The sequence below is a fragment of the Bombina bombina genome, chromosome 6, assembly GCF_027579735.1.
Source record: "Bombina bombina isolate aBomBom1 chromosome 6, aBomBom1.pri, whole genome shotgun sequence".
NCBI lineage: Eukaryota > Metazoa > Chordata > Amphibia > Anura > Bombinatoridae > Bombina > Bombina bombina.
Window position 1 is genome coordinate 520,540,334 of NC_069504.1, and position 25,097 is coordinate 520,565,430.

A 25,097-nucleotide genomic window follows, 5' to 3' on the forward strand; every position below is an offset into this window, starting at 1 on the left:
TCTGACGGTATTCTCCTAAAACTTTGGGGCTTGGTTAGGAGTCTGAAAATCAGAGCAATGTTATTTAAAAATAAGCAAAACTATAAAAAATAAAAAAAACTTTATGGGCTATATAAATAGATCATCTACAAAACATTTATGCAAAGAAAACATGAGTGTATAATGTCCCTTTAAATGTAAGTGAACATTAATTTAACTATTTCTACAAAGGAAAACTGATACATTTAAAATAATGAGGGCACATAGTAGTTCCTTAGTTCCTACAGTAGCAAGTCATACAGCGTACATACCATACAATATTTGAATTAATAAAAAGAGAGGGATGCCTTGACCTAGACAACATTAGTAGTAGACAATTTATATATAGTGGCCTAAAGGAAGAGAGGCTATAAAGCAGGGTTCTTCAAACCACGGGTCGTGACCCATTACTGGGTAGCAACACATGTTTACTGGGTCGCAACTTGTGTGTGTTGTATGAGAGTGTGTGATGTGTGCTTGTGTTATGAGGGTGTGTGTGTGTGTTATTACCTATACAACACTTTCAAGTTTGACTACAATCAAGATTAAAAAACACACACATTTTAGTCACTTAGTTCAGAATTGCAGTTAACTTGTTGTATGTTACTTCAGATATTTTCGGACCAAGCATAAAAATAGGGATGTGGAAGTATGTGGTATCATTGCACTGGGTCTTTGGAAAAAAAAGTTTGAAGAACCCTGATCTAAAAGAGAAGCAGTGATAGAGAAATACAAGTAAGTTAGGTATATGATCATTTGAATGTATGCATAAAAACTGATGTATCTGTATATTAGAGGCTATGTAATAAGAGGTAACAATAGGGGAAAAAAGATCTTTGGTTATAGATGTCAAGATCCTGGAAATCTAATATGGAAATTATATCAAGTTTATGTCTAGAAAATGGTTCTGCACGTTGCATGTAGACAAAGAGTTTTAATGCTTTGTCAGCAAATACTTTTCACACTTTTGCTGCAAGAAACACTTTAGCTTTAATTATGTATTTATTTTTACATTTTTAATTAATACCTTATTTTTAAATTTTTAATTAATACCTTACTCTAACAAGTATGCGTCCACAATTTGAGATTTAGATGTCTTTCATTTACAAGGGTGGTATCAATATTACATCTGTTTCAGTGTTTTACATTTTATTTCCTTGTTCTGTATTTAACAGGAGCTGACATTATTATCAGGGATTGGAACGGGAGACTGTAACAGGAGGTAAAACACACAAAAAAATTCCCTTGCAAAACATTGTATGGTCTTTTTTTTTATGCAACTGCATGTAATAGACACTACTATAAAGAAAAATATGCACAAATGCTGATATAAAAATCCAGTATAAAACCTTTTAAAAACTTACTTAGAAACTCCCAGTTTAGCAACGTTAATGAGGTTAGGCTGGGACACCCACTGAAAGGGGCAGGGAAAGCAAGAAGAGCGGTCCCTTCCACTGCATTTTAAAAGACTCATTACACAACCAAGAGTCTGTAGACATTAGTATACATCTAAAACTTTGGGGCATGGTTATGACTTAAAATCAGCACAATGGTTTTTAAAAATAAGCAAAACTATACATTTTTACAAAAACACTTCAAGATGCGCTATATAAATGGATCATCTACAAAACATTTATGGAAAGAAAAATCTAGTATACAATGTCCCTTTAACTGCATTTGAGAATACATCCATAGTACAAGCTTCAGGCTTCCCTTTTAAACATTTTTATTTAGATTGTCCAAGCACAAGATGTAAGTGAGGAATGGAATTCTTATTGAATCACTAAAATATGTGGCATCTACAAATTTGGACAATATCATAGTCAAATCACCATCCATAGGATTATTTAATTAGAATTCTTGAAGCACAGTGTAGATTTTGCATGCATATAATGAAACATCCCCTGGAGCTCGCTATTACCTGCCATTAAAATAACTTTCCTGGTATAACATATTATTTTTATGTACAAATTTCCCAATGCCCTATTAGTCTACAAAACCTTTAAGTTGTTTTTACTTTTTAATAAGTTTTTACCTACAAGTAAGGATTATTTTAATGATAATTATAGTTGTCACAGTAGTTTGCTAACAATTTAATTTGTTGCAATCTTGAATGAAAATGCGTACAGTGTAATCATGGCTGTCATAATCCCTCATACGTTTCACATCTCATGAGACAAAAAGCTCACTCATTTGGTGGAGCAGTATGAAGAACTATTATTCAGCCAGTACGGGCAGTAGCCTTATTGAATGTCAGTATTTCCAGATGGTGGTTGGTATGAATCACTGCAGGGTACAGGACATATGGTTCCTTCATGAAACCACCTTCTCCCAAGTCTGTTAGAAATCAGAATAATATATCATGCACTGATGACTTGACAATAGCAACCTGCTAAAGGTATGTCCATACTCTGTCGCTGGCATATCATCAAGGCTGCATTACTGTGATGAAGGAAATATCAATAAAGGCTTTCATAAACAGAGTAGTCTTCAAGTTTACTGTGCTATATAAATTCCAGAGCTGAATTTTGGAAAGTTATCTTAATCCATTGAATGTTCTTTTCATTACAGTATTATTTGCCTTGATTCCATCAGCACATAATGGCATGTTTAATAGATCTCATGGCATCCAGACGAGATTTGGTTTCTTGGAATCAATAGTAGCAGTTTGATATTTAATATCCTTTGCATGGTGTTGCATAACCTCTTTCTTGCATGCTGCCCTGATCTTATTTTATCCTACTCTAGGTCTTTTAGCTCTTGGTCCCTTGTTTTTCCAGGACTAAAAGGCGCTGGCATTGACAACCAGGTTCCTGACAGAATATGGGTTCTCTAAAAAAGTGAAAACATATTTTATTATGGTGTACACTAATATATTGTGTCAAATTTCAAGTTACAATGATCTCACATATAGAGAAAATAGAAATGGAATATAATAGAAAAAGTAAAGGTTTCTTGGAGAAGGGGTTCTATTGAAACATTGGCACTTGGGAACTTAATAAGAATACTAAAGTAGCAGCATTTTTGTAAGGCTTAACATATGGAATATTCACTCCTTTATATCTGTTTATTTTTTATGTATTCCTGACAAAGATTATTAGAGCAATAATAAAATCTTTCTTTCTCTTGCAAGGTGTATCCAGTCCACGGATTCATCCTTTACTTGTGGGATATTCTCCTTCCCTACAGGAAGTGGCAAAGAGAGCACACAGCAGAGATGTCCATATAGCTCCCCCTCTAGCTCCACCCCCAGTCATTCTCTTTGCCGGCTCTAAGCACTAGGGTCTCTCTCGGGAGGGTAAAGTGAATGTGGTGTTAGAATTGTAGTTTTTATTATCTTCAATCAAAAGTTTGTTATTTTAAATAAATATGTTCACAGACTTAGTAAGGAATTGAATGCTTACATAATAGGGCTAATTATGCTGGTTGACACTTATTCAGGGCAATCGATTGTTTAGCTAAGGAAAATATCGTTTGCAGGACACTTTGAAAGCCCTTTTGGGTTCTTTCTGGGGTTATTACCCACATGGCTGTTTTTTATTCACTTAGGAGTGATTTATTAGGCCTCACAGCTCCGGAGTAGAGTGGGAGGGGCCTAATTTCGCGACTCAGATGCGCATTTAGAATTGCAGAGAAGTTCATGCTGCTTCACATGGAGGGTCCTGCTGCTGTTTGAGGGCCTTAAAGAAGCTATATTCCCCCAAATCTGATCCCTAAGGGCAGGTAGGGCCACAGCAAGGCTGTGGCAAGGTGCTGTAGTAATTTTAACCGGGTGTTGGCTTTAGGCTGCTCCGGTTTGGACATTAAGGGGTTAATCGTTTTGCAACTTGTGGTGCAATCTTATTAAGGCTTTAGGTACATACTGTGAAAATTTCAAAAGGATTGCTGCATTTTTCACTGTTTTGTAAAATTGTGTGCTCTTTTTATCTCTTAAAGGCACAGTAACGTTTTTTCAAATTGTGTTTTTTATTTGATTAAATTGATTTCCAAGCCTGTTTGTGTATACTACTAGTCTGTTAAACATGTCTGACACTAAGGAAAATCCTTGTTCAATGTGTTTAGAAGCCATGGTGGAACCCCCTCTCAGAATGTGTCCCACTTGTACTGATATGTTTATACACTTTAAAGATCATATTGTTGCACTTAAGAATGTGGCCCAAGATGATTCTCAGACTGAAGGTAACGAGGGTAGCCCGTCTGCCTCTCCCCAAGTGTCACAACCAGTTACGCCCGCGCAAGCGACGCCTAGTACCTCTAGTGCGTCTAACCCTTTTACATTACAAGACTTAGCGGCAGTCATGGATAATTCTCTTACAGCCTTCTTATCTAAACTGCCCGTGTTACCTGCAAAGCGTGATAGCTCCATTTTAAGAACAGATTATGAGCATTCTGACGCTTTGGGAGAACTCTGATTCAGGAAGGGTTCCTCCTCAGACAGATTCAGATACATTGGCTTTTAAATTTAAACTAGAACACCTCCGCATTTTGCTTAGGGAGGTATTAGCTACTCTGGATGACTGCGACCCTTTGGTGATCCCAGAGAAATTGTGTAAAATGGACAAGTACCTAGAGGTCCCTGTTTACACGGATGCGTTTCCAGTCCCTAAGAGGATTGCGGATATCGTTACTAGGGAGTGGGATAGACCAGGTGTTCCCTTTGTTCCCCTTCCTGTTTTTAAGAAAATGTTCCCCATATCTGACCCTGTGCGGGACTCGTGGCAGACGGTCCCTAAGGTGGAGGGGGCTGTTTCTTCACTTGCTAAACGCACAACCATACCAATTGAAGACAGTTGTGCTTTCAAAGACCCTATGGATAAGAAGTTAGAGGGTTTACTTAAGAAAATTTTTGTTCAACAAGGTTTTCTTCTCCAGCCTATTGCCTGCATTATTCCTGTAACTACTGCAGCCGCTTTCTGGTTTGAGGCGCTGGAAGACTCGCTCCAGACGGAGACCTCATATGAGGAAATTATGGATAGAATTAAGGCTCTAAAGCTAGCTAATTCTTTTATCACTGACGCCGCTTTCCAAATAGCTAAGTTAGCGGCAAAAAATTCAGGTTTCACCATTTTGGCGCACAGGGCGCTATGGCTAAAGTCCTGGTCGGCCGATGTGTCGTCTAAATCCAATCTTTTGAACATCCCTTTCAAAGGAAAGACCCTCTTCGGGCCTGAATTGAAAGAGATTATTTCAGAAATCACCGGGGGAAAAGGCCATGCTCTCCCTCAGGACAAGTCCTTTAAGACAAAGAACAAAGCTAATTTTCGTTCTTTTCGTAATTTCAGGAATGGCCCCGCTTCATCCTCTCCGGCTGCAAAGCAAGAGGGTAACGCTTCACAGCCCAAGGCAACCTGGAAACCTTACCAGGGCTGGAATAAAGGGAAACAGGCCAAAAAGCCTGCAGCTGCCACCAAGACAGCATGAAGGGGTAGCCCCCGATCCGGGACCGGATCTAGTAGGGGGCAGACTCTCTCTCTTCGCTCAGGCCTGGGCAAGAGATGTACACGATCCTTGGGCGTTAGATATTGTATCCCAGGGATATCTTCTAGAATTCAAGGGTTCTCCAAGGGGGAGGTTCCACATTTCTTGTCTGTCTTCAGATCAGACAAAGAAAGAGGCGTTTTTACGCTGTGTAGAAGATCTACATACAATGGGAGTGATCCACCCAGTTCCAAACGTGGAACAAGGGCTGGGTTTCTCTTACATGGTGTATCCAGTCCACGGATTCATCCTTACTTGTGGGATATTCTCATTCCCTACAGGAAGTGGCAAAGAGAGCACACAGCAGAGCTGTCCATATAGCTCCCCCTCAGGCTCCGCCCCCCCAGTCATTCTCTTTGCCGCTCTAACAAGTAGCATCTCCACGGGAGGGTAAAGTGAATGTGGTGTTAGAAGACAGTTGTGCTTTCAAAGATCCTATGGATAAAAAATTAGAAGGTTTGCTAAAGAAAATATTTGTTCAGCAAGGTTTCCTTCTTCAACCAATTGGCTGCATTATTCCTGTAACTACTGCAGCGGCTTTTTGGTTTGAGGCGCTGGAGGACTCGCTCCAGAGGGAGACTTCATATGACGAAGTCATGGATAGAATTCATGCTCTAAAGCTGGCTAATTCTTTTATCACAGATGCCGCTTTCCAATTAGCTAAGTTAGCGGCGAAAAATTCTGGTTTTGCCATTATGGCGCGAAGAGCGCTTTGGCTCAAATTGTGGTCGGCTGACGTGTCGTCCAAAACAAAACTATTAAATATTCCTTTCAAGGGAAAGACCCTATTTGGCCCGGAGTTGAAAGAAATTATTTCGGATATCACTGGGGGAAAGGGCCATGCCCTTCCACAAGATAGACCGTTTAAGGCCAAAAACAAGGCTAATTTTCACTCCTTTCGCAACTTCAGGAGCGGACCTGCTTCAACCTCTGCAACCGCAAAGCAAGAGGGTAACGCTTCCCAGCCCAAAGCAACCTGGAAGCCTTTGCAGGGCTGGAACAAGGGTAGACAGGCCAAGAAGCCTGCGGCTGCTACCAAGACAGCATGAAGGGGTAGCCCCCGATCCGGGACCGGATCTGGTAGGGGGCAGACTTTCTCTCTTTGCTCAGGCTTGGGCAAGAGATGTTCCAGATCCCTGGGCATTAGAAATTGTTGCTCAGGGGTATCTTCTAGAATTCAAGGACTCTCCTCCAAGGGGAAGGTTCCACATTTCTAGTTTGTCTTCAGACCAGACAAAGAAACAGGCGTTCTTACGCTGTGTAGAAGATCTTCTAAAGAGATACACCCAGTTCCAATTGCAGAACAAGGACTGGGATTTTACTCAAACCTGTTTGTAGTTCCCAAAAAGGAAGGAACTTTCAGGCCAATCCTGGATCTAAAAATTCTAAACAAATTCCTCAGAGTTCCATCTTTCAAAATGGAAACCATTTGGACAATCTTACCAATGATCCAGGAAGGTCAATATATGACTACCGTGGATCTAAAGGATGCGTACCTACATATTCCTATCCACAAAGATCATCATCAGTTCCTAAGGTTCGCCTTTCTGGACATGCATTACCAGTTCGTGGCCCTTCCTTTCGGGTTGGCCACCGCTCCCAGAATTTTCACAAAGGTGCTAGGGTCCCTTCTAGCAGTACTAAGACCGCGGGGCATTGCAGTAGCACCTTACCTAGACGACATCTTAATACAGGCGTCGTCTTTTCACAGAGCCAAGGCTCATACGGACATTGTTCTGGCCTTTCTAAGGTCTCACGGGTGGAAGGTGAACGTAGAAAAGAGTTCTCTGTCCCCGCTCACAAGGGTTCCCTTCCTGGGAACACTAATAGACTCGGTAGAAATGAAAATCTTTCCGACAGAGGTCAGGAAGTCAAAGCTTTTAACTACTTGCCGAGTTCTTCATTCTATTCCTCGGCCTTCTGTGGCTCAGTGCATGGAGGTAATCGGATTAATGGTTGCGGCAATGGACGTTGTCCCTTTTGCCCGAATTCATCTCAGACCACTACAACTGTGCATGCTCAAACAGTGGAATGGGGATTATGCAGATTTGTCTCCTCAAATACAAATGGACCAGAAAACCAGAGACTCTCATCTCTGGTGGTTGTCTCAGGATCACCTGTCTCAGGGAATGTGCTTCCGCAGACCGGAGTGGATCATAGTCACGACCAATGCCAGTCTGTTAGGCTGGGGTGCGGTCTGGGACTCCCTGAAAGCTCAGGGCCTATGGTCTCGGGAAGAATCTTTTCTCCCGATAAACATTTTGGAACTGAGAGCGATATTCAATACGCTCCAGGCATGGCCTCAACTAGCGGAGGCCAAATTCATCAGATTTCAGTCGGACAACATCACAACTGTAGCGTACATCAATCATCAGGGAGGAACAAAGAGTTCCCTAGCGATGAAGGAAGTAACCAAGATCATCAAATGGGCGGAGGATCACTCCTGCCACCTATCTGCAATTCACATCCCAGGAGTAGACAACTGGGAGGCGGATTTCCTGAGTCGTCAGACTTTTCACCGGGGGAGTGGGAACTCCACCCGGAGGTTTTTGCTCAGCTGACCCAGCTATGGGGCATTCCAGAATTGGATCTGATGGCGTCCCGTCAGAACACCAAACTTCCCCTTTACGGATCCAGGTCCAGGGATCCCAAGGCGGCATTGATAGATGCTCTAGTAGCGCCTTGGTCCTTCAATCTAGCTTATGTCTTTCCACTGTTTCCTCTTCTCCCTCGGCTAGTAGCCAGAATCAAACAGGAGAAGGCTTCGGTAATTCTGATAGCGCCTGCGTGGCCACGCAGGACTTGGTATGCAGACCTAGTGGACATGTCATTGGTTCCACCATGGAAACTGCTATTGAGGCAGGATCTTCTAATACAGGGTCCATTCAAGCATCCAAATCTAGTTTCTCTGCAACTGACTGCCTGGAGATTGAACGCTTAATTCTAGCTAAGCGTGGGTTCTCTGAATCAGTTATAGATACTCTGATCCAGGCCAGAAAGCCTGTCACCAGGAAAATTTACCATAAGATATGGCGGAAATATCTTTGTTGGTGTGAATCCAAGGGTTACTCGTGGAGTAAGATTAGGATTCCAAGGATATTGTCTTTTCTCCAAGAAGGATTGGAGAAAGGATTGTCAGCTAGTTCCTTAAAGGGACAGATATCTGCCCTGTCTATCCTGTTACACAAGCGTCTGGCAGCAGTACAAGACGTTCAGGCGTTTGCACAGGCTCTAGTTAGAATCAAGCCTGTCTATAAACCTGTGGCTCCTCCATGGAGTCTAAATTTAGTTCTTTCAGTTCTTCAAGGGGTTCCGTTTGAACCTTTACATTCCATAGATATTAAGTTATTATCTTGGAAAGTTTTGTTTTTGGTAGCTATTTCTTCTGCTCGAAGAGTTTCAGAATTGTCTGCTTTGCATTCTAATTCACCCTATCTGGTGTTCCATGCAGATAAGGTTGTTTTGTGTACCAAACCTGGTTTCCTACCAAAAGTGGGTTCTAATAAGAATATTAACCAGGAAATCATTGTTCCTTCTTTGTGCCCTAATCCAGTTTCTAAGAAGGAATGACTGTTACACAATCTTGATGTGGTTCGTGCTTTAAAATTCTATTTGAAAGCAACTAAAGATTTCAGACAAACATCATCCTTGTTTATTGTCTATTCTGGTAAGAGGAGAGGTCAGAAAGCGACTGCTACCTCTCTTTCTTTCTGGCTGAAAAGCATCATCCGATTGGCTTATGAGACTGCTGGACAGCAGCCTCCTGAACGAATTACAGCTCATTCCACCAGAGCTGTGACTTCCACATGGGCTTTCAAGAATGAGGCTTCTGTTGAACAGATTTGTAAGGCAGCGACTTGGTCTTCACTGCATACTTTTGCCAAATTTTACAAATTCGATACTTTTGCTTCTTCGGAGGCTATTTTTGGGAGAAAGGTTTTGCAAGCAGTGGTGCCTTCCGTTTAGGTTACCTGACTTGTTCCCTCCCTTCATCCGTGTCCTAAAGCTTTGGTATCCCACAAGTGAGGATGAATCCGTGGACTGGATACACCATGTAAGAGAAAACAGAATTTATGCTTACCTGATAAATTACTTTCTCTTACGGTGTATCCAGTCCACGGCCCGCCCTGACAATTAAGTCAGGTTCAAATTTATTTTTGTAAAACTACAGTCACCACTGCACCCTATGGTTTCTCCTTTTTCTCCTAACCGTCGGCCGAATGACTGGGGGGGCGGAGCCTGAGGGGGAGCTATATGGACAGCTCTGCTGTGTGCTCTCTTTGCCACTTCCTGTAGGGAATGAGAATATCCCAAAAGGATGAATCCGTGGACTGGATACACTGTAAGAGAAAGTAATTTATCAGGTAAGCATAAATTCTGTTTTTTACTCAAACCTGTTTGTGGTTCCCAAAAAAGAGGGAACTTTCAGACCCATCCTGGATCTAAAAATTCTAAACAGATTCCTCAGAGTCCCATCATTCAAAATGGAGACCATTCGGACAATCTTACCAATGATCCAAGAAGGTCAATATATGACTACCGTGGATCTAAAGGATGCATACCTACACATTCCTATCCACAAAGATCATTACCAGTTTCTCAGGTTCGCCTTTCTGGACAAGCATTACCAGTTTGTGGCTCTTCCTTTCGGCTTAGCCACTGCTCCCAGAATTTTCACAAAGGTGCTAGGGTCCCTTCTGGCGGTTCTAAGACCGCGGGGCATAGCAGTGGCGCCTTACCTAGACGACATCTTAATTCAGGCGCTGTCTTTCCAAAGAGCCAAGTCTCACACAGAGATTGTATTGGCCTTTCTGAGGTCTCACGGGTGGAAGGTGAACATCAAAAAGAGTTCTCTTTCACCTCTCACAAGGGTTCCCTTCCTAGGGACTCTAATAGACTCGGTAGAAATGAAATTCCATTCCCCGGCCATCTGTGGCTCAGTGCATGGAGACAATCGGATTAATGGTAGCAGCAATGGACATAGTCCCTTTTGCTCGGATACACCTCAGACCACTGCAACTATGCATGCTCAGACAGTGGAATGTGGATTATGCAGATTTGTCTCCTCAAATTCATTTGGACCAGGAGACCAGAGATTCTCTTCTCTGGTGGTTGTCTCGGGATCACCTGTCTCAGGGAATATGTTTCCGCAGACCAGAGTGGATCATTGTAACGCCAGTCTGTTAGGCTGGGGTGCGGTCTGGGACTCCCTGAAAGCTCAGGGCTTATGGTCTCGGGAAGAAAAGCTTCTCCCGATAAACATTCTGGAACTGAGGGCGATATTTAACGCTCTTCAGGCATGGCCTCAACTAGCTGCGGCCAAATTCATCAGATTTCAGTCGGACAACATCACGACTGTAGCTTATGTCAATCATCAGGGGGGAACAAAGAGTTCCCTAGCGATGACGGAAGTAACCAAAATAATAAGGTGGGCGGAGGATCACTCCTGCCATCTCTCAGCAATTCACATCCCAGGAGTAGACAACTGGGAGGCGGATTTTCTAAGTCGTCAGACTTTTCACCCGGGGGAGTGGGAACTCCACCCGGAGGTGTTTGCTCAGCTGACTCAGCTATGGGGCACTCCAGAGTTGGATCTGATGGCGTCCCGTCAGAACATCAAACTTCCTCTCTACGGGTCCAGATCCCGGGACCCCAAGGCGGTATTGATAGATGCTCTAGCAGCGCCTTGGTCCTTCAATCTAGCTTATGTTTTTCCACCGTTTCCCCTTCTCCCTCGTCTGGTCGCCAGAATCAAGCAGGAGAAGGCTTCGGTGATTCTGATAGCGCCTGTGTGGCCACGCAGGACTTGGTATGCAGACCTAGTGGACATGTCATCTGTCCCACCATGGACACTGCCAATGAGGCAGGCTCTTGTAATACAGGGTCCGTTCAAGCATCCAAATCTAGTTTCGCTACGTCTGACTGCTTGGAGATTGAACGCTAAATTCTGTCAAAGCGTGGTTTCTCTGAGTGAGTTATAGATACTATGATTCAGGCTAGAAAGCCTGTCATCAGGAAAATCTACCATAAGATATGGTGGAAATATCTGGGTTGGTGTGAATCCAAGGGTTACTCATGGAGTAAGATTAGGATTCCCAGGATATTGTCTTTCCTCCAAGAAGGATTGGAGAAAGGATTGTCAGCTAGTTCCTTAAAGGGACAGATATCTGCTCTGTCTATCCTTTTACACAAGCGTCTGGCAGAGGTACCAGACGTTCAAGCGTTTGCTCCGGCTTTAGTCAGAATCAAGCCTGTCTATAAACCTGTGGCTCCGCCATGGAGTCTAAATCTAGTTCTTTCAGTTCTCCAAGGGGTTCCGTTTGAACCTTTACATTCCATAGACATTAAGTTGTTATCTTGTTTTTCATAGCTATCTCTTCTGCTCGAAGAGTTTCAGAATTATCTGCCTTACAGTGTGATTCACCTTACCTGGTGTTCCACGCAGATAAGGTAGTTTTGCATACCAAGCCTGGTTTTCTTCCTAAAGTTGTTTCTAACAAGAATATTAACCAGGAAATAGTTGTTCCTTCTCTGTGTCCTAATCCTTCTTCGAAGAAGGAACGTCTGTTACACAATCTTGATGTAGTTCATGCTTTAAAGTTCTATTTACAAGCAACTAAGGATTTCAGACAAACATCCTCCTTGTTTGTTATCTATTCTGGTAAGAGGAGAGGTCAGAAAGCGACTGCTACCTCTCTTTCCTTTTGGCTGAAAAGCATCATCCGTTTGGCCTATGAGACTGCTGGCCAGCAGCCTCCTGAAACAATTACTGCTCATTCTACTAGAGCAGTGGCTTCCACATGGGCTTTCAAAAATGAGGCTTTGTAAGGCAGCGACTTGGTCTTCACTGCATACCTTTTCCAAATTTTACAAATTCGATACTTTTGCTTCTTCGGAGGCTATTTTTGGGAGAAAGGTTTTGCAAGCAGTGGTGCCTTCCGTTTAAGGTACCTGTCTTGTTCCCTCCCTTCATCCGTGTCCTAAAGCTTTGGTATTGGTATCCCACAAGTAAAGGATGAATCCGTGGAATGGATACACCTTGCAAGAGAAAACAGAATTTATGCTTACCTGATAAATTACTTTCTCTGGCGGTGTATCCAGTCCACGGACCGCCCTGGCATTTAAGTCAGGTAAAAAAAATTTTGTTTAAACTACAGTCACCACTGCACCCTATGGTTTCTCCTTTTTCTTCCTAACCTTTGGTCGAATGACTGGGGGGTGGAGCTAGAGGGGGAGCTATATGGACAGCTCTGCTGTGTGCTCTCTTTGCCACTTCCTGTAGGGAAGGAGAATATCCCACAAGTAAAGGATGAATCCGTGGACTGGATACACCGCAAGAGAAAGTAATTTATCAGGTAAGCATAAATTCTGTTTTCTTTTCAGTTCTGTAAATCAGTATATAGTTACAGCAGTTTTTTATTTGGTATCTCTGTATCGCACTTTATGTAGAGGCATTTTCACTTTAATGGAAAATACGACTATATGGGTTTTCACTGTTATTTATATTGGACACAAAAGGTCAGAAACATTTATTTTTTAAAACGATTTTCACAAAGATTCGATGGAGCATCAGATCCATGATAAAGTTTAGTTCTGTGATGATACAAACATAAATTACTCCATCCGCTGATTGGTTCCTATGAATCACGTGACCCCTCTTCACAATTTGTACCTGAGAGGAAACCTGATACATGTAACTACTTGATTGAGAACTGCGTATATGAAGTAATTCTAATGGTTTTCAACCTAGGCATTTGAATACTATTGGTTTATCTGTTCAAGTTGATTGTATTATATTTACTTGTTAATCGCAACGTAACAGTGTATATTTAGATTGTGAAAAATACACAACAGTGGAACATTTTTTAAGTTCTTCAAATTTATTTGATAATATTTGGTATAGATTAATTATATAATATTTTATGAAGGGGTTCCACTTTTGTGTTTGGTAGGGGTTAACCCGCAACATGTAAACCACTCCCTCCACAGGTGCACCTGAGATGGAAGTAGGTAGGTGGGGTATTACACCTATAAATTGTGCACAGTAAAATGTGTGATTTAGCTTTTACTTTGCATTTTTATCTTGCTCTTGAGAAAGGTGTATTATCACTGAAACTAGTTGAGTGTTTTTATTTGTGTATGAGTTTTTAATATTTTATTAAATTGGTATGGTTTGTGACATGAAGATTCTGGTGTTTTGAATAAAAAGCTGAATTTATCCACACATTCCTGTGAGTACATTCCTTTTAGTGCATATTCAGAGTCTGGAGGTATTGCACGATTGTGGTTCTTCTTCTTTTGGGTAGGAGAAGAAGCCAATTGATTTGTAGCCCAGCAGGAGGACAGCGCCGCCATATTATCTACAATCAATTTGAAATAGCTTTTGGAGACATTGGGGCTGGCTGCACCTTCCTAGAAGAAAAGTTAATTTTACTTTTCATTTCATTTATCTGTATCAATATTGTTTTTTAGCTAATGATCTCACAGCCTTGTTTAATTTAAAGAGGAACTAGTCATGTTATATATGCAAAAGATCTGCATGCAAAAAGTTTTGAAAATATCCAGAATTCTCATTTTGGGGTTATCACAATTAATGGCTGCCGATGAGTTATTTTCGGTGTGCATATAATCTAGGGCTGAGTTAGACTAGTCGACTAGTCGATCGGTCTCTCATTGTTCGACTAGTACAGCATTAGTCGATTACTGATATATTAAATTTTGCTATATTTTGAAAGTCAAAAACAGCTCGTAGCCAGCCTACCAGCCCTTAGCCTAAGCCTACTACCGATTGCGGATTGTCTCACTTGGCGGCAGTTATGATGACGTGTTATTTTGTACTTGTAGTAGAATAAACAAATTTTGCAAAAAATGGCATCTTCAACAAAAACTCCTGCTTGGAAATATTTTGAAAAACTACATGAAAAGGCAGTTAAGTGCAACATTTGCGGCGTGCAATTGCAGTGAAATAAATCCACGACTTCCATGTTAAGCCACCTAAAAAACAAACATCAGTCTGCATTGGTAGTGACCGAGAAAGACACTGTGCGTGCTGAAACAACGTCGACTCTGATAGCTAATATGAGTTGATATATTTGTTAAATAAAAACTTGCATGGACGCGCTTTGCAGATTTTGTTTTCTGTTCACATATTGGGGTTGTTGTGTTGACTAGGTTTTAAAAATAAATTAAAAAAAGAACATTTTACAATTACATTAAAAATATTTCACATTTTATTACCTATTTTCTGGCAAGAGGGGGTGTCGGAAGCAATGGCTTTCGACTAGTCGATTGTAAAAATATTAGTCATGCACACCCCTAATATAATCACAGTCAGCCACAACACAATTACGGGGCTACTTTTGGACTTATTACGGAGTACCGCAAAAAGTTTAAAGGTAACATTTGTTTTGTGCTTGGGCAAAACACCCTGAAATAATTCCCACCATATACAATGTCACAGATAAAAATTCTACCTGCTCCATCAAAGTTAAAAAATTTATAATAAGCACTTTTACGCTAATAAAAATTTGTCAAATTGCACTTGGCAAATGTAACTTTATTTTCTGATTGTAAGCTTCACATGAGTACTTGCAATTTTGCATATTTTATATTTTTATTATCTGTAATTCTTATATCACAAACTATGCCTTTTCAATACAATTTATACAAATTAAAAACAAATAGTAAATTTGATAATCCAAGAGACATGTCCATTATGACAATAATCCCCCTGTTCAAATCACTTAAAGATATTGTCAGGGTGCAAGGAATCAGACTGAGACTAGAAGTGCAAAAATAATCACACCTTTATTAATAGCAAAAAATAATAAAAAGTCCAGAAGTCAAATAACAAGCCAGGAGTCAAAACCAGAGCTGGTAGTCAGACGAGCCGAGTCAGGAGCCAAACTGAATAGTCAGACGAGCCGGAATCAGGAACAAGGAAAACAGCAGAGTCAGGAACAAGCCAGGGATCAGGAACCAGGAAGGACGTCAGGCAGCCAGGTAATACACAGGCACTCTCACAAACAGGTCTGAGACAACGCAAAGGCAAAGCATACTGAACAGAGGCCCTTTAAATAATAAGTGATGACATCACAATTCTGAGACTGCATCCTGTCTCACACGGATGATGCACACCAGTCTGACCATAAAAGGAAGTGCAGGAAATGAACAGCATCCCCCACAATGCACCATAGTCAGCAAGAGAGGTGAGTAAAATGGCTGCCAGCAGCACATGGCAAACAGAACAGGGAAAAAACCCTGACAGATATACACACATCTCTATGGTTTTAGAACAGGTTAATTGCACACATACCCCTTATTCGCATTACCAGACACTATTTAAGCAATATTGCACATCTAGTATTAGATTACAAATTTGGGAGATCAACAGTGCGGATAATGACTTTGTGTTCTCAGGAGGTAGGGATTCCAAGCTTCAGTGGTGTTAGTGGCTGAAGCATTTTAAGATTGTGATCAATAGAAAAACACCTGACACTGAGAAACTCTTTCTACTGAAAATAACTGCAGCATTGTAACCATTCCCTTAGCTAAATTTGCTGGCCTGTATAAATCGGCAGTTTTCATGGGGCCTAGCCATGTTCTGCTCCTTTTTGCTGTGACCATTTAGAAGCTAAGTGCTAGATTTAATAAACCTTTAGCAGTCCTCTCCTCCCCTGTCCGCCTGGCATCGCAGCTAGCAGTTATCATTTCACACTTCGACTTGTGTGCAACGCCCACTGGCTGTCAATCTCCTCTGTTGGAGAAGCCAAGGGGTATTTGGAACAACACTTTACAGTTGGCGTAGTGGGTTAAGAAGCAGAGGCCATTAGACAACTACTTGTCAACTCGGCTGCAGGCACTCCAAAGCTACATGGCAAACAAAACAGGGAAAAAACCCTGACAGTACCCTCCCCTCAACGACCCCTCCCCCGCGGGAGGACAAAAGACTTATTGGCGGAAACGGGCATGGAAGGCACGGAGGAGGGCGAGAGCATGAACATCAGAGGAGGGAACCCAAGAACACTCCTCCAGACCGTAGCCCCTTCAGTGAACCAAATACTGTACACGGCCCCTGGACATACTAAAGTCAATAATGCTGCTGACCTCATACTCCTCATGGTTGTCAACAAAGATAGGACGGGACGAGGCAACACAGTGGTAAACCGATTACAAACCAATGGTTTCAAGAGGGAGACATGAAAAACATTGGAGATGCGCATAGCAGGAGGAAAGTCAAGAGCATAGGCCACAGGATTAACCCGTCAGAGTATTCGAAAAGGACCAACATAACGGGGAGCCAATTTATTGGAAGGCACATGAAGGTTCAAGTTGCGGGAGGACAGCCAAACTCTCTCACCAACCTGGTAGGAAGGTGCTGGCAGACGCCTACGATCAGCCTGGAACTTTTGGCGCTGCATAGGACGATGAAGGCAATCCTGAATCTGCACCCACGTGGAACGGATATGCCGGAGATGCTCCTCCAAAGCCGGAATACTCTGAGACATGAATGAATCAGGCAACAAGGATGGTTGAAACCCATAATTCGCCATGAACGGGATAACTTGGAGGAAGCATTAATAGCACTATTACGAGCAAACTCTGCCCAAGGTAACAGTTCAGACCAATTATTGTGGTGATCTGAGACATAGCATGGAGGAACTGTTCCAGAGCTTGATTAGACCGTTCCGCAGCCCCATTGGGTGAGGGTGATATGCTGAGGAGAAGGAAAGCTGGATCCCCATTTGAGCACAAAAGGAACACCAAAATCTGGAGACAAACTGGCTACCCCGTTTCAACACTATCTCCTTGGGTAACCCATGTAAACGGTCAACCACCATAAGGATAACAGTATTGCCATTGGAAACAGGGAGCTCAACAATGAAGTCCATGGAAAGATGTATCCAATGTTGCTCACCATTAGCAATAGGTTGAAGAAGACCCACAGGAAGACGTTGCTGCAACATCAGAACGAAGACCTGGCCACCAGAATTGTCGAGTGACAGACCAAATCATTTGGTTCTTGCCTGGGTGACCTGCGGCTTTAGGATAGTGGTAAGTGTGCAAAAGTTTAGTTTGAAGATTCTCAGGAACAAAACAGTTACCACTAGGTTTCTCAGGAGGTGCATTGGTTTGTGCAGCCAGGATCTCCTCCCCCAAGGGAGAAGTCAAATTAGTACATATGGTAGCCAAAATATGGTCAGGAGGTATAACAGGAGTAGGTACAGAATCCTCCTTGGACAGAGGCGAAAATTGTTGAGAGAGGGCATCAGCCCTAACATTCTTACTACCAGGCAGGTAGGAGACCACATAATTAAACCGAGACAAAAATAGCGCCCATCTGGCCTGTCGGGGCGACAAACGTTTTGCTTCAGATAGATAAGTTAAATTCTTGTGGTCAGTAAGGATGAGCACTGGCACGCTAGTACCCTCGAGAAGATGCCTCCATTCTTTAAGTGCCAAAATTATGGCCAGTAATTCCCTGTCGCCAATTTCATAATTGCACTCCGCTGGAGAGAATTTCTTAGAGAAGAAACCACACAGATGCAAGGAACCGTCAGGCGTAGGACGTTGAGACAAGAGGTCACCTACTCCAGTCTCAGACGCATCGACCTCAAGAACGAAAGGCAGGACAGGGTTAGGATGAGCCAGAACTGGAGCGGCAGCAAAGGCAGTCTTAAGACTAACAAAGGCCTTAATGGCAGTAGGTGACCAATGGAGTGGATCATTCTCTTTACGGGTCATGTCTGTGATAGGTTTGACCAAGCAAGAAAAGTTTTTAATAAACTTTCTATAGTAATTGGCGAACCCCAAAAAGTTGAATAGACCGAAGACCAACTGGGCGAGACCACTGCAGAACTGCAGATAACTTGTCAGGATCCATGGAGAACCCTGCAACGGAGATAACATAACCTAGGAAGGTTACTTGAGTCTGATGGAACTCACATTTCTCGAGTTTACAAAACAGGCTGTTCTCACGTAGTCTCTGAAGAACCCGTGTAACATCAGAACGATGAGCCTCAAGTGTGGGTTAGTGTATGAGGATGTTGTCTAAGTACACCACAACACACTGTTGCAACATATCTCGTAGGACATCATTAATAAATTCCTGAAAACCAGCAGGAGCATTACATAGGCCAAAGGGCACTACAAGATACTCATAATGCCCGCTCCTGGTGTTAAATGCTGTTTTCCATTCGTGGCCCTCCTTAATCCTAACGAGATTGTACGCTCCTCTCAAATCAAGTTTAGTAAAGACCGTAGCTCAAAGAGTTCCGTAATGAGCGGAATAGGGTAAGCATTCTTAATGGTAAGACGATTAAGACCCCTATAATTGATGCATGGTCTTAACACGCCACCCTTTTTCTTCACAAAGAAGAAGCCAGCCCCTGCAGGAGAGCAGGATTTGCGGATGATCCCCCGCGACAGAGCATCGGCAACATACTCCTCCATAGCACAATTCTCTGCAACAGACAGAGGGTACACCCGGCCCCGAGGAGGAATGGCTCCGGGTTGCAGGTCTATGGCACAATCGTAAGACCGGTGAGGAGGCAACGTACCGGCACGCACCTTGTCAAAAACGTCTAGGAACTCTCGGTACTCCTCTGGCAATTGAGATACCGAAGTGCACAAGACTTTAACTAGTTTCCGTAGACAAGTGGAAATACATTGCGGGAACCACAACAAAATTTCGGACCTGCGCCAGTCGAGACTGGGATTGTGCTTTTGGAGCCAGGGATAACCCAGAACAACCGGAAAATGCGGAGAGTTTATCACCTGGAACTGGAGGGTTTCAAAATGGAGAGCCCCAACAGCCATGGACAACAGAGCAGTTTTGTGAGTAACGAGTGCGGGCTGAAGGGGCCTGCCATCAATGGCCTCAGTAGCAAGCGGAACGGACCGAGGCAAAACAGGAATGGAGTGCTTTGATACAAAAGCACTGTCAATGAAATAGCCCGCAGCACCGGAGTCAACAAGAGCCTGAGTGACTATGGAGGAGTCCACCCAGGAAAGGACAACCGTGACCAAAGGTTTCTCCTTAAGCGGTTCCGGGGACGAGGATAAACCACCCAAGGTCTGCCCCCGACAGGACCGTAGGGGTGAGCGTTTCCCGGCCGTGTAGGACAAGACTTCAAAAGGTGGCCCTGTAACCCACAATAGAGGCAGAGCCCCTCCCTCCTCCTAAAGGCCCTCTCCGCCGCGGAGAGACGCGTGAATCCCAACTGCATCGGCTCAGCAGTACCTGGTGACTCGGGACCAGGAGGCATGGGAGGAGAGGGAGGCATGGGTGGGAACGAAAACGTAGGAGACAACGGAACAGGAGGCATCCGCAAGCGCTCCTTGAAAGAGGGCCTCTCTCTGAGTCTGATGTCAATTAGGATCAAAAAAGACACCAATGCCTCAAGATCCTCTGGTAAATTTCTGGCAGCAACTTTGTCTTTAATCGCATCAGAGAGCCCATGAAAGAAGGCAGCAACAAGGGCTTCATTGTTCCAACCTACCTCTGCGGCAAGCGTACGGAACTCAATAGCATACGGAACATCAAATACCCTTTGAAAGGAGGCCACAAATTCAGGGTAATTTGAAATCACAGGTTTATTAGTCTCCCACAAGGGATTAGCCCAGGCAAGAGCTGTGTCAGAGAGTAACGAGATGAGAAATCCCACCTTAGCTCTGTCAGAGGGAAACGCCTGAGGTAACATCTCAAAGTAAATGCCTACCTGGTTCAAAAACCCTCTGCACTGAATAGGATCGCCTCCATATCGCTGAGGTAGAGGTGCAGAACCGGACATGCTCCTGGTAGGTATAGGTGCAGCAGCGAAAACAGGAGCAGCCATAACTTGCGGGGCACTTTGGTCCAAATGTGCAGTGCGAGTCAGCAGGGTTGGAGCTGAATGTATTTTGGAGTGCGCCTGAAAAAAGGATTTTCTCAGTCTTAATTTGCCTAGGGGTGTATTTACATTAAATTAGTTGTGTATTTTTACTGTATATATTTTCCTTCTTTGAAAAAAAATGAAGTGTAATAAATTACTCTAATTTATAATATAAAAGACAAATATCTAGATAATTGGTTAAAATAAATACATTTATTTAATTCAATTTAATCCACTCATTTGATGTAATAAATAATTGTGCATAAAAAGTTCATATCAATATCCTAAAAACAATATTTGTACATTAGCATAGATAATGGTGTAAGAAAACACAAATAGTATATATCCGTTTGTTGCTTTTGATCCGGTTCTGGTATGCAACTGTATGATTAATTTATAAACGAGTATACTCAACACTATAATTAGCTTAAAAAATTTCAGGTTCTAAAATACAGATAAAACTCCTTTGGTGAACAATTTACGTCCTGTATATCGAGGGAATATGATTTAAATATTGGGGAATGTTATTTGGATATGAGATATATTTATAAAAGTATTGTTGGTTTGATAAAGAAATAGTAATTTTCATAAATGCATGTATTCACATTAGGAAACTGTTTATGCGGTTTGTATATTAGTCCCTTTTTTGTTTGTATAATATTTTGCCCGGGGCTTTTTAAAAAAGAAGTACCTTTGGAGTTAGAAGAAGTACAAAGAAGTATTTGTTGACTATACCGGTATAGATTTGTGATAAATTCCTTTTGTGGTTTCCGTATGGAGAATCCTGTTCTTTTTTTCTCCTTTGTTGAAGAGAAACCCACCAGGGGGTGTTTTACAGATGTACTTTGCGGGCAAAGTGTAAGAAGATAAATGTCCGATGATTCGCCTTTGTATTTGTGACCATTGTTGTTCAAACCCACCAGGGGGCAACTTCGGGTGTCACAGTAGGCTCTGAACTTGATCGCTGTTATATTTTTGTAAAGTAATTCTTTATCCCAATATTTGTTGAACAAGGAACGTCTGGGAATTCACGCTGGCATAATCCCTTTCCAAATCATCAGCGGTTCCAAACTGGGTTGTATCGTAATATCAAAGTGATATTTTCACACAGTCTTAGTAGTTGCAACAATTGTTGCTAGTTCAAGTAGTGGAGCAGAATGATGGACGCGTTTCGGCTGTCACCTGCAGCCTTTTTCATACATAATGCTCCAGTATGATTTGGCGGTCTTATTTAAACCTATTAGCCGCTTTCTCATTGGTTATTTACTTATGGTTACATTTTTAATTTTAATGTAAATTAACACCATCTACTGGGGTAAACTTGATAGTTCCTCCTGCAGGAGAGCATCTATCATATCTGTCCACTAGAGTCAGCAGGGCTAGTGCAAATTGATCCAAGCGGTGATCCTGTACATCCATCCTGGAAATGATGGCAGGTAAAGGTGGATTATTAGCACCACCAGGATTCATGGCCTTTGCGTAATGTCAGGGTGCCAGGAATCAGACTGAGACGAGAAGTGCAAAAATAATCACACCTTTATTAATAGCAAAAAATAATAAAAAGTCCACAAGTCAAATAACAAGCCAGGAGTCAAAACCAGAGCTGGTAGTCAGACGAGCCAAGTCAGGAGCCAAAGCGAATAGTCAGACGAGCTGGAATCAGGAACAAGGAAAACAGCAGAGTCAGGAACAAGCCAGGGATCAGGAACCAGGAAGGACGTCAGGCAGCCAGGTAATACACAGACACTCTCACAAACAGGTCTGAGACAACGCAAAGGCAAAGCATACTGAACAGAGGCCCTTTAAATAATAAGTGATGACATCACAATTCTGAGACTGCATCCTGTCTCACACGAATGATGCACACCAGTCTGGATATAAAAGGAAGTGCAGGAAACGAGCAGCATCCCCCACAATGCACCATAGTCAGCAAGAGAGGTGAGTAAAATGGCTGCCAGCAGCACATGGAAAACAAAACAGGGAAAAAACCCTGACAGATATACACACATCTCTATGGTTTTGGAACAGGTTAATTGCACACATACCCCTTATTCGCATTACCAGACACTATTTAAGCAATATTGCACATCTAGTATTGGATTACAAATTTGGGAGATCAACAATGCGGATAATGACTTTGTGTTCTTAGGAGGTAGGGATTCCAAGCTTCAATGGTGTTAGTTGCTGAAACATTTTAAGATTGTGATCAATAGAAAAACACCTGACACTGAGAAATTCTTTCTACTGAAAATAACTGCAAAATTGTAACCATTCCCTTAGCTAAATTTGCTGGCCTGTACAAATCGGCAGTTTTCATGGGGCCTAGCCATGTTCTGCTCCTTTTTGCTGTGACCATTTAGAGGCTAAGTGCTAGATTTAATAAACCTTTAGCAGTCATCTCCTCCCCTGTCCGCCTGGCATCGCAGCTAGCAGTTATCATTTGTCACTTCTACTTGTGTGCAACGCCCACTGGCTGTCAATCTCCTCTGTTGGAAAAGTCCAAGGGGTATTTGGAACAAAACTTTACAGTTGGCGTAGTGGGTTAAGAAGCAGCGGCCATTAGACAACTACTTGTCAACTCGGCTGCAGGATCTCCAAAGCTACATTTGTAGCTTCTTAAATGGAGCCCAAATATGTATGAGCATCTGCATTAATATAAGAAATATCTGTGTATTATGTAGCAAAGTCAAAAAACTACAACCTACTATGTAGAATGCTCATGCTCTAGATTCTTGAAAAAAAGGGGAAAAATAAAATCTGCTAAAGTTGCATATAAATCATGCAAAATAATAAATTTGGGTTTTTTTCTTCTTAAACTGGGAGAGTCCACAGCTGCATTCATTACTTTTGGGAAATACAGAACCTGGCCACCAGGAGGAGGCAAAGAAACCCCATCCAAAGGCTTAAATACCTCCCCCATTTCCCTCATCCTTCCAGTCATTCTTTGCTTTTTGTCACAGGAGGTTGGCAGAGAAGTGTCAGAAGATTCAAGATAGTCTCTTATGGAGGGTAGTACTCTTCGAAATGGGACCAGAGTTTTAAGTGGTCCTGTCAGCCTCTCAGTGAGAGCATAAATGAAAGTTAGAGTCCGAAGATGCAGGGAGAGTCTTTCTGCGAAACCATCCAGACTCATAATAACATCTCCATAAGCAATTAGCATTGACGAGTTTCGCTGCCTGCTTTTTTCACTCAAGTCCATGTCAGAAGCAACGCTACTATCTGTCACACTTGGGCCGTGTTACTGTTCCACGGCGTAGATTCCAGTAAGATCGTTTCATTTTCATTTTCAATGTGGGAATGTATGTAAATGTAGAAGACAGGGTCTCAGTGGGACTCCTTTATCTTTATGGAATCAAGGGTTAATATCTCCTGAGGGGGGTTATTAAACAGTGGGGGACTTTTAATCATGTTTGTTATGTGATTCTGTCTGCTTATGTGTAGTAATGCTTGGGCTCGTGGCTATTGCGGAACATACCGGCCTTTTTGAGCTGTGCAGTTCTTGTGGATTGGCACGCTTTTCTTTGGCCTACATGGTGCACCTTGTGACCGGACGATTTTCATTGGGCACTTTTGCAATGTGTGCATCACCTTCCCATACAAAAATGCAGTATATGCCCCTAAGTGTCAAGATCCTTTCATATGAATCTTTTCTTTAAACTAAGTATGTTAATGTCTCACAAGGGGAACCAGCGCCTGTACAAAAGGTTACCCCTGTGAGGTTAATATATGCCCATTTGTGAATGCATGAAATATGGAATCATAATAAGTCACAGAATGGCAATATGGTTAGCTAATACTAGGTAACATAAACTTATACTCATGTGTTGTATGTGTACACACAGACCTCTAGAGGAAGCACGCTTAGGAGATGGTATAATTCAGGAGAAAAGCGTTATAGTTAACAATAACCTTTGGTAACTAAATGAATGTGCAGTTCAGTAGCAGAGTTACATTTAGGAGAAGCGGAGACAAAGCTATGGGTAAATCAAACCTTGTCCGTTTGAATCCGGCGTCTGTCAACAGGGAGGCTGGAGCCACAGAGACACTGCAGGATGCGGCGGGCAATAGCTGATGACGTAGCCGCTCTAGGCAACTTCGGTCTCAGCTGTCAGCTTGTAAATGGAACTCTGGACACGGAGCTTGGATTTCCCTGCTAGCGAGCAGGAACCTAGACCAGTCTAGGTGCTGACAAATTAGAAGCAGGTTCCCACGTATCATCCTGATGATCAAACCCCTTCCAATGTACCAAATAGAACAAAACACCCCTCCTGTAGCGAGAGTCCAAAATACTGTGTACTTCATACTGTTCATCCGGATCAAGAACAACAGCAGTGTCCGAAGTAGTAGTATCAGTAGGAGGTGAGGTACAGAGTTTGACCAAGGAGACGTGAAACGTCGGGTGTATCCGGAAAGTGGAGGGTAGCTGTAGGGTAACGGTGACCGGATTCGGGATCCTTAGAATTCGAAAAGGACAAACATAGAGCTTGCCCAGTTTCCTACATGGGTAGGGAATCTTAAGGTTTTTTGTGGAAAGCCAGACGTACTGCCCGACAGAGTATGGAGCAGTAGGACGATGGCGAAGGTTATAGAATCTCTGCTGGGAGGCCTGAGCGTGCAGTATATTGTCTCGAACGGTAGAGAAAGCAGCCGAGATGTCATTCATAAGATCATTAACCTGAGGACAGGGTGTCTCGACTCTGGGTAGGAGAGTAAATGGTGGGTGGAGGC